Source organism: Lipotes vexillifer, unplaced genomic scaffold (assembly GCF_000442215.2).
Source record: "Lipotes vexillifer unplaced genomic scaffold, Lipotes_vexillifer_v1.1 scaffold121, whole genome shotgun sequence".
Lineage (NCBI taxonomy): Eukaryota > Metazoa > Chordata > Mammalia > Artiodactyla > Lipotidae > Lipotes > Lipotes vexillifer.
Window position 1 is genome coordinate 91,844 of NW_006773122.1, and position 11,504 is coordinate 103,347.

An 11,504-nucleotide genomic window follows, 5' to 3' on the forward strand; every position below is an offset into this window, starting at 1 on the left:
AAAAAAAAAAAAAAAAAAAAAAAAAGAACCCTGCTTAAGTACAGACACTTCCTCATATCTCCTTTCAGGTCTTCCCCAATGGTCCCCTCCCCAAGACTCTCTGTCAGTACTTCTCACCTCCTGCTTAACTCCTTACAGGGCACCTGTCATTCTACCTGCATAGCCTCTCATATCCATCGATGTGTCCCCTCCTTCACTGTCCCACCCATTCTGACCCACCATACCTTCTCACAGCACTACTACAACAACTCTTGATTTGTTTCTCTCCTTCCTTTAGACCCTTTTAATCCATTCTTCACTTGGCAGTCAGAATAACTCTTATCAATGGTCTTTATCAATTCACTGCTCAAAACTCTTTAATAATTTATCATTGCTGGCCATCATCAAAAAGTCTATAAACACTCAATGCTGGAAAGGGTGTGGAGGAAAAGGAATCTTCCTACACTGTTGGTGGGAATGTAAATTGGTGCAGCCACTATGGGAAACAGTACGGAGGTTCCTTAAAGAACTAAAAATAGAACCACCATATGATCCAGCAATCTCACTCCTGGGCATATACTGGAGAAAACTCTAATTCAAAAAGATACATGCACCCCTATGTTCATAGCAGCACTATTTACAATAGCCAAGACATGGAAGCAACTTAAATGTCCATCGACAGATGAATAGATAAAGAAGATGTGGTACATATATACAATGGAATACTACTCAGCCATAAAAAAGAATGAAATAATGCCATTTGCAGCAACAAGGATAGACCTAGAGATTACCATTCTAACTGAAGTAAGACAGACAGAGAAAGACAAATATCATATGATACCACTTATATGTGGAATCTTAAAAAATGATACAAATGAACTTACTCACAAAACAGGAGTAGACCTGCAGACATAGAAAACAAACTTATGGTTACCAAAGGGAAAGGTGAGGGAGGGATCAATGAAGAGTTTGGGATTAGCATATATACACTATTATATATAAAATAGATAACCAACAAGGACCTACAGTATAGCACAGGGAACTATACTCAATATTTTGTAATAACCTATAAGGGAAAAGAATCTGAAAAAGAATACATATGTGTGTGTGTGTGTGTGTGTGTGTGTGTGTGTGTGTGTGTGTGTGTGTATATATATATCTGAATCACTTTGCTGTACACCAGAGACTAACACAACATTGTAAATCAAGTATACTTCAATAAAAAAAAAAAAAAAGCCCATTGCCCATAGATTAAAATCCTAACTCCTTACCATGCCCTACAAAGTCCTTCACGACCTGGACCCTCCTCAACTCTCCACCCTTTTTCACAGCATTCTCCCCACCCTGCCTTTGTTCACCATGCTTCAGACATACTGGCCTTCTTTCTACTCCTAGAATCTGCCAAGCTCTCCCCCAGCTCCAGGCCTTTGTGTTGGTTGCTTCCCTGTCGGGAATGCTCTCCTGATAACTCCTTATATGGCTGGCTCATTCTCATCCTTCAACTTTCAGCGCAAATGTGTATCTTCAAAAGGGGCTCAGTGACCACCCCGTTCAACATGGCGTCACTGGTAACCCTCTCACTCATTGGTCTATTTCTTTCATGTGACTTCTGTTGAGTTATAATTATTTATTTGTGGAGTTTTTGTGTGTCTTCCTTATTAGAATATAACCTCCATGAGGCATAAATTTGGTAGGTTTTTTTCATCGTTGTGTAACAACACTACATATGGCACTCAGCACCTGTAGGTACTCAATAAACATGAAATATATACTGAATAAATGAATTATTGGTCCAAGGTTTGGTAAATGGTATAGGACAAGTTTCCAAACCTTATCTACTATAGTATCATGAAAGGAAAGTGACACTGACTCCACCGAAGCCTGAGGGTAAAATGTGTAATCTCATTGTCAGGGGATTCCACTGGGAATTTCTACAGCTCACACCCAAGAATCCTTTTCAAGTGCAAACTAGTTCCTGATACCCTCCTCCAGTCTTTCCCAGCTGATTCTCTGCCGGTAGCTACCACTAACTCCTCAATCCACCCTCTGCTTAATTCCTTGCTGGTCCCCCAGCTTTTCCTACTAGAAAAAACAAAAACAAAAACCCAAAAGCCTTTCTCCATAAGGATGACTTCTAATTGCTATGTAGACACAGGAATTAACAAAACTTGTAAGAATTCCAGAATCATAAAACATTTATGATCATGGTCCTTGGTTCATAACTTCTGACTCCCTCTTGAGAGGGAGCTTCATGGGGTTTCTGTCTGCTGTAAGAAATGGACTCACCAAACTTCTTTTCAGAACAACCTCACACCTTCCTGACAAGATCATCCTTGTCTCAAATTGACACCTTGTATTTCAAAGGCTTTTTGTACAGTGGAGTCCCCAGCTCTCTGGGTTCTGCCATTCTCTCTTCCACTGCCTGCCACTCGTGGCTGGTAGGCAAGGATGGCTCTTACAACCAGTAGGGAGGCGACCACTGATGTATCAGCAACCAGCTAACATATCAAAATAATCATCCGCTATGCCCTTTTTGGCCTGAATGCCAGTGTGTGCCCTCTCCCAGGCACTACACAAATCCTTGCCAGTGAATTGATTGAATTGTGGAAAGCTATGCTCAGGTGGTCTTTATGGTTATAATACCTTCAAAGCTAGTAAATATGCTTGAGATTACAGTACAGTGGGTAATGTTATACGCATGCACACTGGGAGAAACAGCTTCTAGCCGTTTAAAATGTTTAGCACATCGTAAAGAAACCCCATTCTGCCTCCTCTTGCCATGCAAGTGCCAGGGCACTGGAAGGTGGGAGAGAATAATCTACCCATGTCCACTATCAGTACCCCATCTTGAACTTGTTTATTGTCATTGTTTGGCTGTGAGCTATTTGGCAAGCTGTTTTGAAAGGCCCCAGTTTGTTAAATTCAAGAAACTCATGTAAGAAGCAGCGAGAAAAACAATCGAAGCAACAATAAAACACAGGCTTACCCTGGCACATTACAGAAATGTTCCCTCTCCTTTTCCACCTCTCTCCCCAAGACATTACCCCCTGCCTCGAGCAAGTGGGAGATCTGGACTTCGTTGATGGAACCTGGTGTGCTGTGCCTACAGGACCCCTATTAGTATTGCTCAGGGACTGTCTGGGCCAGGCCAAGAGAGCTGAACCAGATGCTTACGGAGCAGAAAGACAGTGATCTGCCCACACATGGGAACAGGCAGCACATGAAGCCTTAGGGTTTTTCAGGGTCCTTCTATATTCACTGTATTAACTAATTCTTATAGGAGCCCTGCAAGGATATCTCTCCTTAAAAGAGCAGCAAGCCAACTCAGAAAGGTTCAGTGATTTGCCCAAGATCACAGAGCAAACAGATATAAAGCACTAGTTCTCAAGCCTAAGGATGCTGACTTCCTATGCAAGCCTTTCACATTAATAATAATCATCTCTGTTCGCAACATATATGACAGCCAAAGGTTAATATACCTTGTTAGACACTTAGACACCTGCCCAATATCCATACCTAAATTTCATGCTACAAACGGAATCTCAGTTCTGTTCAGGGCAACAACAAGCCCAGTCATGGATGATAAGTAATTGATCTGAGCCGGTGGTTCTCAAAACTGAGCATATCAGAATTACCCAGAGAGTTTGTTAAAATACAAATCGCTTATTGGACATACCCTTTGCAAATATTTTCTCCCATTCAGTGGGTTTTCTTTTCATCTTGTCAATGGTTTCCTTTGCTGTGCAAAAGCTTTTAAGTTTAATTAGGTCCAGTTCATTTATTTTTTAGTTTGTTTCCTTTATCTGAGGAGACAAATCCCAAAAAAACTATTGCGATGACTTAAGTCAAAGACTGTTCTGCCTACGTTCTCTCCTAGGAGTTTTATGGTTTCCAGTTTTACATTTAGGTCTTTAATCCATTTTGAGTTTATTTCTGTATATGGTGTGAGAAAATGTTCTAACAAGGGGTTAATACCCAAAATATATAATCAGCTCATACAACTCAATATCAAAAAAACAAAGCGGCCAATTTAAAAATGGGCAGAAGACCTAATAGACATTTTTCCAAAGAAGATATACTGTTGGCTAACATGAACATGAAAAAATGTTCAATATTGCTAACCATCAAAACCACAATAAGATATCATCTCATACCTTTAAGAAGATGTGGCACATACATACAGTGGAATATTACTCAACCATAAAAAGAAACGAAACAGAGTTATTTGTAGTGAGGTGGATGGACCTAGAGTCTGTCATACAGAGTGAAGTCAGAAAGAGAAAAAACAAATACCGCACGCTAACGCATATATATGGAATCCAAAGAAAAACAAAAAAAATGGTACTGATGAACTTAGTTGCAGGGCAGGAATAAAGAGGTAGACATAGAAAATGGACTTGAGGACATGGGGTGGGAGGGCAAAGCTGGGGCGAAGTGAGAATAACATCGACATATATACACTAGCAAATGTAAAACAGTTAGCTGGTTGGAAGCAACAGCATAGCACAGGGAGATCAGCTCGGTGCTTCACGATGACCTAGAGGGGTGGGATGGGGGGAGGGGAGGGAGGTTCAAGAGGGAGGGGATATGGGGGACATACGTATACATATAGCTGATTCACTTTGGCGTACAACAGAAACTAACACAGTATTGTGAAGCAATTATATGCCAATGAAGATCTATTAAAAAATAAAAATAATAATAATAATAATAAAAGAATGGCTATAAAGAGACCACAAATAACAAATGCTGGAGAGAGTGTGGAGAAAAGGAAACCCTCCTACATTGTTGGTGGGAATGTAAATTGGTGCAACCTCTATGGAAAACAGTATGGAGGTTCCTCAAAAACCTAAAAATAGGATTACCAAACGATCCAGCAATTCTACTCCAGGGTATGTATCTGAAGAAAACGAAAACGCTAATTCAAAGATATGTGTGTCCTAATGTTCTTTACAGCACTATTTAAAATAGCCAAGATGTGGAAGCAATCTAAATGTCCATCAATAGATGAATGGATAAAGAAGATGTGGTAGAAATACACACATACACGCACAATGGAATATTACTCAGTCACAAAAGAGAGTGAAATTTTGCCATTTGCAACAATATAAGTAGACCTAGAGGGTCTACTAACCTATGCTTACTGCAATAAGTCAGACACAGAAAGACAAATACTCTTATGCTATCACTTATATGTGGAATCCAAGAAATCAAACAAATGACTGAATATAACAAAACAGAAACAGTCTCACAGATATAGAGAACAAAGTACTGATTATTAGTGGGGAGGGGAATGGAGGAGGGGCAATACAGGGGTGCGGGATTAAGAGATACAAACCACTATATAAAATAAATAAGCAACAAGGATATATTGTATATCACAGGGAAATATAGCCAATATTTTATAATAACTTTATTTTATTTTATTTTTTTTGTGGTACGCGGGCCTCTCACTGTTGTGGCCTCTCCCATTGCGGAGCACAGGCTCCGGACGCGCAGGCTCAGCAGCCATGGTTCACGGACGTGGGATCTTCCCGGACCGGGGCACGAACCTGTGTCCCCTGCATCGGCAGGCGGACTCTCAACCACTGCGCCACCAGGGAAGCCCTATAATAACTTTAAATGGAGTATAATCTATAAAAATATTGAATCACTATGCAGCACACCTGAAACTAACATAATATTATAAATCAACTATTCTTCAATAACACACACAAACGTCACTGGCCCTACTCCAAGCGGTTTGGATTCAGTAGGTCTGGGGTGAGGCCTAAGAATTAGCATGTGTAGCAAGTTCCCAGGTGATGGTGATGCTACTGGTCCAAAGACCTCTCTTGGAGAATCACTTGGCCAAAACTAATCATGACAGTCCTGCTCTACAGCTCCCTTGCAGCCAGGTATGGTCATGGATATCAGCAGTTCTGTCAGTAAGATATTAGGAGACAGCTGCTGGGGACTTTCAGGAACATTTTGCTTTCTTAATAAAAAGGGTAAGTATGGTTAGTGCCACCCTAGCCCTTTTTCTGCTTTGGACAGAGAGGTGATGCCTGGGACTGCAGCACACATCCTATGTCCGTTAGGCATCAAGACAGCACTGTGGGGTTGCAGGGGGTAGGGGATGCAAAGAAGAAAAGCCTAGGTCACTCGTGACATGTCTGAACCCTGGACCAGCTACCTCTGAACTTCTTACTCTTTTAGGAAAATCTAATCAACCAAATATCTTTTTTGCTTAAACATCATTAGATTAAGCATCAGGTAGACGCTATTGTTATTTATAACTAAAAGCAATTGTAACCTATACAAAAAGTTTCTGCAAAACATTTTTCTTTTAGTCAAACAATGGAAATTGGTGCCTCCCACTCCGCAAAGGGGACCTTTACATTCATCAGTACATTCAGCCAGGCCCAGAGTAAGCATGATGTTGACTTAAAACAAGTTTCTGTTTTCTGGTGGGGATGCCTTATTTTAAAAGTTTGGAGTCCATTGCCATAAATAACCAATGCTTTGAAGAACACTATGCTAGGTATTTAAAACATGTTTCTTAAATTAATATTGAGTGAAAGATGTGGACCAGATGTGAGGAAAACTGCCTAGAGATGTCAGCTTAGTTTCAAACTTGTCGTTATAGACCCACCATGCCTGATATACAGTAATTGCCGCCAAAGACTAGATTCATTAAGCAAAACAAAACTTGAACTTCTGTACACGTCTGTTGCTAGATTAGCGACATGACCTACCACTAAGTACTCCAAAATGTGTCCCAAAGGACAGAGGTTCCATAAAATGCTCCACCACCAAGAATAGGTTTGGGAAATGATGCATATTCTATCTCCCTCCCGTAGAATTACAAAACACATGTTGATATTAAAGTCCTTGGAGTAGTCTTACAGTAGAAAAATCTATTTAATGCAGCCTTTCCCAAACACACTTGGCCCACATTTTCCACCATTATATCCACTACTCTTTCAAAACATTTTGAGGAATGCTGATTTAGTAAAACAGTAGTCAAAAAATTACGCTACCCAGACTTCCCTGGCGGTTCAGTGGTTAAGGCTCCACGCCTCACTAAGATCCTGCATGCCTCACGGCACAGACAGAAAAAAAACAAAAAGAAAAGACTCTGCCTGCGGCATGAGTAACATGGTAGAAAAGCTATTAAATACTGCAGTTGATCTGCTGGGCTTCAAACCCCAGCTCTGTCACATACAGCCATTGATTCTAAGATGTATTTTTTCACATTTATCATTTCCTGAAGTCATTTCTTAGTTTAACTGGCAGGATTTTTTTTTCTTAGTGTAAATAAAATAATGGTGAATCTTACAATTAATACCACCGTTAATTACTTACCATATTGGTAAAGCATTGTATATGACTTTGTACTAGTCACTTAACCAGGGTGTGCCTCAGTTTCCTCATTGGTGAAACTGGGATATTAAATGCTTCATAGAGTAGATGTGAAGATAAAATACTTCCTGGCACAATGTAAGCGCTCAGTAAATGCTAATTATCCTGATAACTATTTCAGGAACACTGAAAAGGCTTCCTGTTCCCCAAATCCCTTCCTCATCTATTAATTCTTTAACAACGAATATTTTCCCCAAAAGATGTGAGTCTGAAAATGCAAATCCCTCAGGGAGAAAGAACTACCAGCTGGTAGGCATGCTCAAGAATAAAGACTAAGAAAAGATGCTCTTCTGCAGGCAGATTTTGACAGAGGGAAGAGGAAGAGGTCCCAAGGCACAAAAGGCAGGGAAAGAAATTGGGCCACATCTAAGTGGGGGAAGCAGAGCAGTGAGGTTGGAGGCATGCTCTGTATGGTTTTTCTCAAGGTTAAATCAAGGCTTATTTCCCCTGAGAGCCTCATATTACTCTTTGCTTAGAAACTGAGAATCCCCAGGAGGCTTCAGCCCATAAGAGAGCACCAAGTGCTCATCAACAGCCTCTTGAATATAAGAAACTAGACACAGGGGAGGCATCAGGAGGGAGATGGACCCAGAGACAGAAGACGGAGGAGGCCAGAGGCCAGCTTTTGTGTCTTCATTCTGCTGAGTATCTAGGCTAAGACGACCAGAGGCAGGGAATCACCTGAACAGTGCCAGGGCCACTGAAAATTCTTAAATCTTAAAAGCTACTCTTGAAAACCCAAAACCAAACTTTGAGGAAACCTCTTCTCTCTCTCCTTTGACAAATGTTTAAATATACGCCAATATCTTCTTCATCAGCAGCATCCTTGTCTTTAAATAAACGGGGGGCTTCCCTGGTGGCGCAGTGGTTGGGAGTCCGCCTGCCGATGCAGGGGACACGGGTTCGTGCCCAGGTCTGGGAGGATCCCACGTGCCGCGGAGCGGCTGGGCCCGTGGGCCATGGCCGCTGAGCCTGCGGGTCCAGAGCCTGTGCTCCGCAATGGGAGAGGCCACAGCAGTGAGAGGCCTGCGTAACGCAAAAAAAAAAAAAAAAAAAAAGGGGGCCCATCCTGCTGATGGAGACTCCTTTCCTTTTCCTAGGGAATCTTCAAAAATATAACCAAGGAGGAGTAGAGAAGAAATATTTAATGGATCAAGCACAAGTCTCAGAGACAGAAGAGCTCTAAGACAGTCTCAGCCATTTGCTGGCTGTGTGACCTTGGACAAGTCACTTAATCTCACTGAGGCTCACCTGCAAGGTAAAAACAATGCCCTTCACCTTGCCTACTGCATGAAGGTGCCATAAACATCAAGTTAAAAAATATAGGTGAAAGCACTAAAAGAGACAAGACAAGTTATTGAAGATTAAAGTTTAATGTTTCCTTTGTCCTAATAATCCCATATTTTGGGACTCTATCCTATAAAATTATAAGCATCTGTATGAAAGGAGTTATGTATGAGGATGTTTATTACAGATCAGCTGGTACAGGAAGGGAGAGAGGAAAGGAAAAGGAGAATGAATTTGAAAATTATTTGAATGCTCTTCAATAGAGGACTGGCCAAATAATTTTATGGTGTATCCATAGGATGAAATACTATGAAGCTATTATTTATTTTTATGATTCTATTCATAAAGTGTTTACACTTTTTTTCCTTTGAGTAGCCTCATGTGGCTTACTCATTTTGATAGTCATCAATGGTGCTTAAATGAAGCTATTATTATTTGAGTGAGATTTATATCCTGACCTAGAGCATTTTCTCTGATATGTCTTTTAAGTCAAAAAAGCAAATAATATATAGAGTTTGGATTCTATTATTTTATTTTAAAAAAGAAAAAGGGGAGGAAATTTGTATAGTTGTAGCAGGATTTTTTAAATGTGTGGAAAAATACAGACCGAACTATTAGCATTGGTTATCTGGAAAGGATGGGATTAAAGAGGAAGATTATTAATGTTCCCCTCATGCACCTCTGAATTGTTTAATATGATAAAAATAAATATGCATTACTTTTATAATGTGAAAAATCCAGTAATGCTAAGGGAAGGGAGGGAGGGAGGAAGGGAGTAGATGGAGGGAGGGAGAAAAGGGGAGAAGAAAGGGGAAAAGAAAAAAAAGATAAAGAAAGATCTGTGATCTTTGACCAAAGTAGATGGAAGCCTTATATGTCTACACAGCTTCCAGGATCATGCCTGGTTCTGTATGGATATTAGGAATTTTAGGCATGGCATTGACCTAATAGATCATGACTCTGAATTACCTGTTCCCTCCTCCTTCTGCCAGGTTCCCAGGGGTCCAGAGAGAAGACTCTCTTTGTTGTTACAATTCAGGATGAACTTTTACTTTCCAAATTGAATGTCTATGGCATCTCCCTTGAATAAGAAATGTAAAACTCATTTGCCTACCATATTTACCTTTCTCTCTCTGATATGTGAGCTTCTCATGCCCCTAGAGCTCTTTGGAGCTTTCCCCTAGGGGAATAGACACAGGGAGGAACCTGTATTCTGCATCCTTGGCCAGCATGACACCAGAGATGTGCATACACACATTGCTTCCTGGATCACACCCTGTCCTCAGCTCAGCTCTCAGATTCCATGCCAGCAAAGTATACAAATATCTTAGTAGCTGCCACAAGCAGCTCTTGAGCTTTTATCAGCTGGAGATCTACGATGCATCAGCACAAAGCTTCAAAGGTCCTTCGAGGTAGAATGATGCAGTAGAAAACACTCAAGACTCAAACACTTTTTAAAATGATAAAACACTGTGCTGGTGAAAGTGCAGAGAGAAGGGCACACTCACATCCTATTGGTTTGAGGATAAACAGCTACCATATCTCTGAAAAGCAGCTTGGTAATACAGCTGAAGGATCTTAAAAATGTTTCTGTATTTTAAAGAAATTTGCTTTCCTAAGGAAATAATCAAGAAATAGCAAAATGTTTATGTATGTATCTCAAACGGTTGTTGTGGCAATTAATAAGTTAATTTATGTAAAGTGCTTAGAATAGTTCCAGGTACCTAGACCAAGAAAAAATATTTTAAAATACAGATGTCAATCTTAAGGAAATAACCTAAAAGTTTTAAATGCTTTATGCCCAATGATGTTCGTATTATCATTTATAATCATGACAAGCTGGAAATAACTTCCATGTTCAAAAATAAGGGATTGATTAAGTAAATGACAATGCCTCCTTATGAGGGAGCACTTGGCAGAAATTAAAAATGATAATCCTGAGGAATTTTAATAACTTTTGGAAATGCTAATGTTCTTAAATTAGGAAGGGAAAAAGAATGCAAGATCATATACATATACTTTCAACTGTGGCCCAAAAAACATGAGGGATGGGGGAGTGAGGAGGGGCCTAGAAGAAATTCTCACAAAATGTTAGCTAATACCTTCTTCCTACACCTAAATCCCAACTCCTTAAAGGGGTTCAATAAATTCCAAGGTATATAAACTTTCAGGAGATAAGCAGATGACAGTTTCTTAAAACAGGGGGCCCAGAATAGCCCTCTGCCCACAGAACTCATGGAACATTAAAGCAGGAAGAGGTCTTGGAGGCGACGGTGGTACATGGCATGGGGGAAGGTGCAAGAGTTGTGGACTAAGACCAACCAGCCTTCAAATCCTACCTGCACTCTACACCCTCTGGTGGCCTCAGGCAGGTGATTTAACCTCTCTCAACCTCTATTTCTTCCTCAGTAAATTGGCAGTAAGCAGAGTACCTACACTATACATAAATAAAGCCATGGGCTAGCTATACCTAACATGTTCTCAGCACCTATGAACTGGAGAGGCAGTGGTAATGATGGTGGCCTTTCCAAGAGCCTCTGTCTCACCATGAGGAAATTGTGGCCTTAAGAGGTAAAGGGACTTGTCCAAGTCACTCACCAAAACTCAATCAAAACAGACCCCAAGGGGCTTCCCTGGTGGCGCAGTGGTTGAGAGTCCGCCTGCCAATGCAGGGGACACGGGTTCGTGCCCCGGTCCGGGAAGATCCCACATGCCGCGGAGCGACTGGGCCCGTGAGCCATGGCCGCTGAGCCTGCGCGTCCGGAGCCTGTGCTCCGCAACGGGAAAGGCCACAGTAGTGAGAGGCCCCGCGTACCGCAAAAAAAAAAAAACAG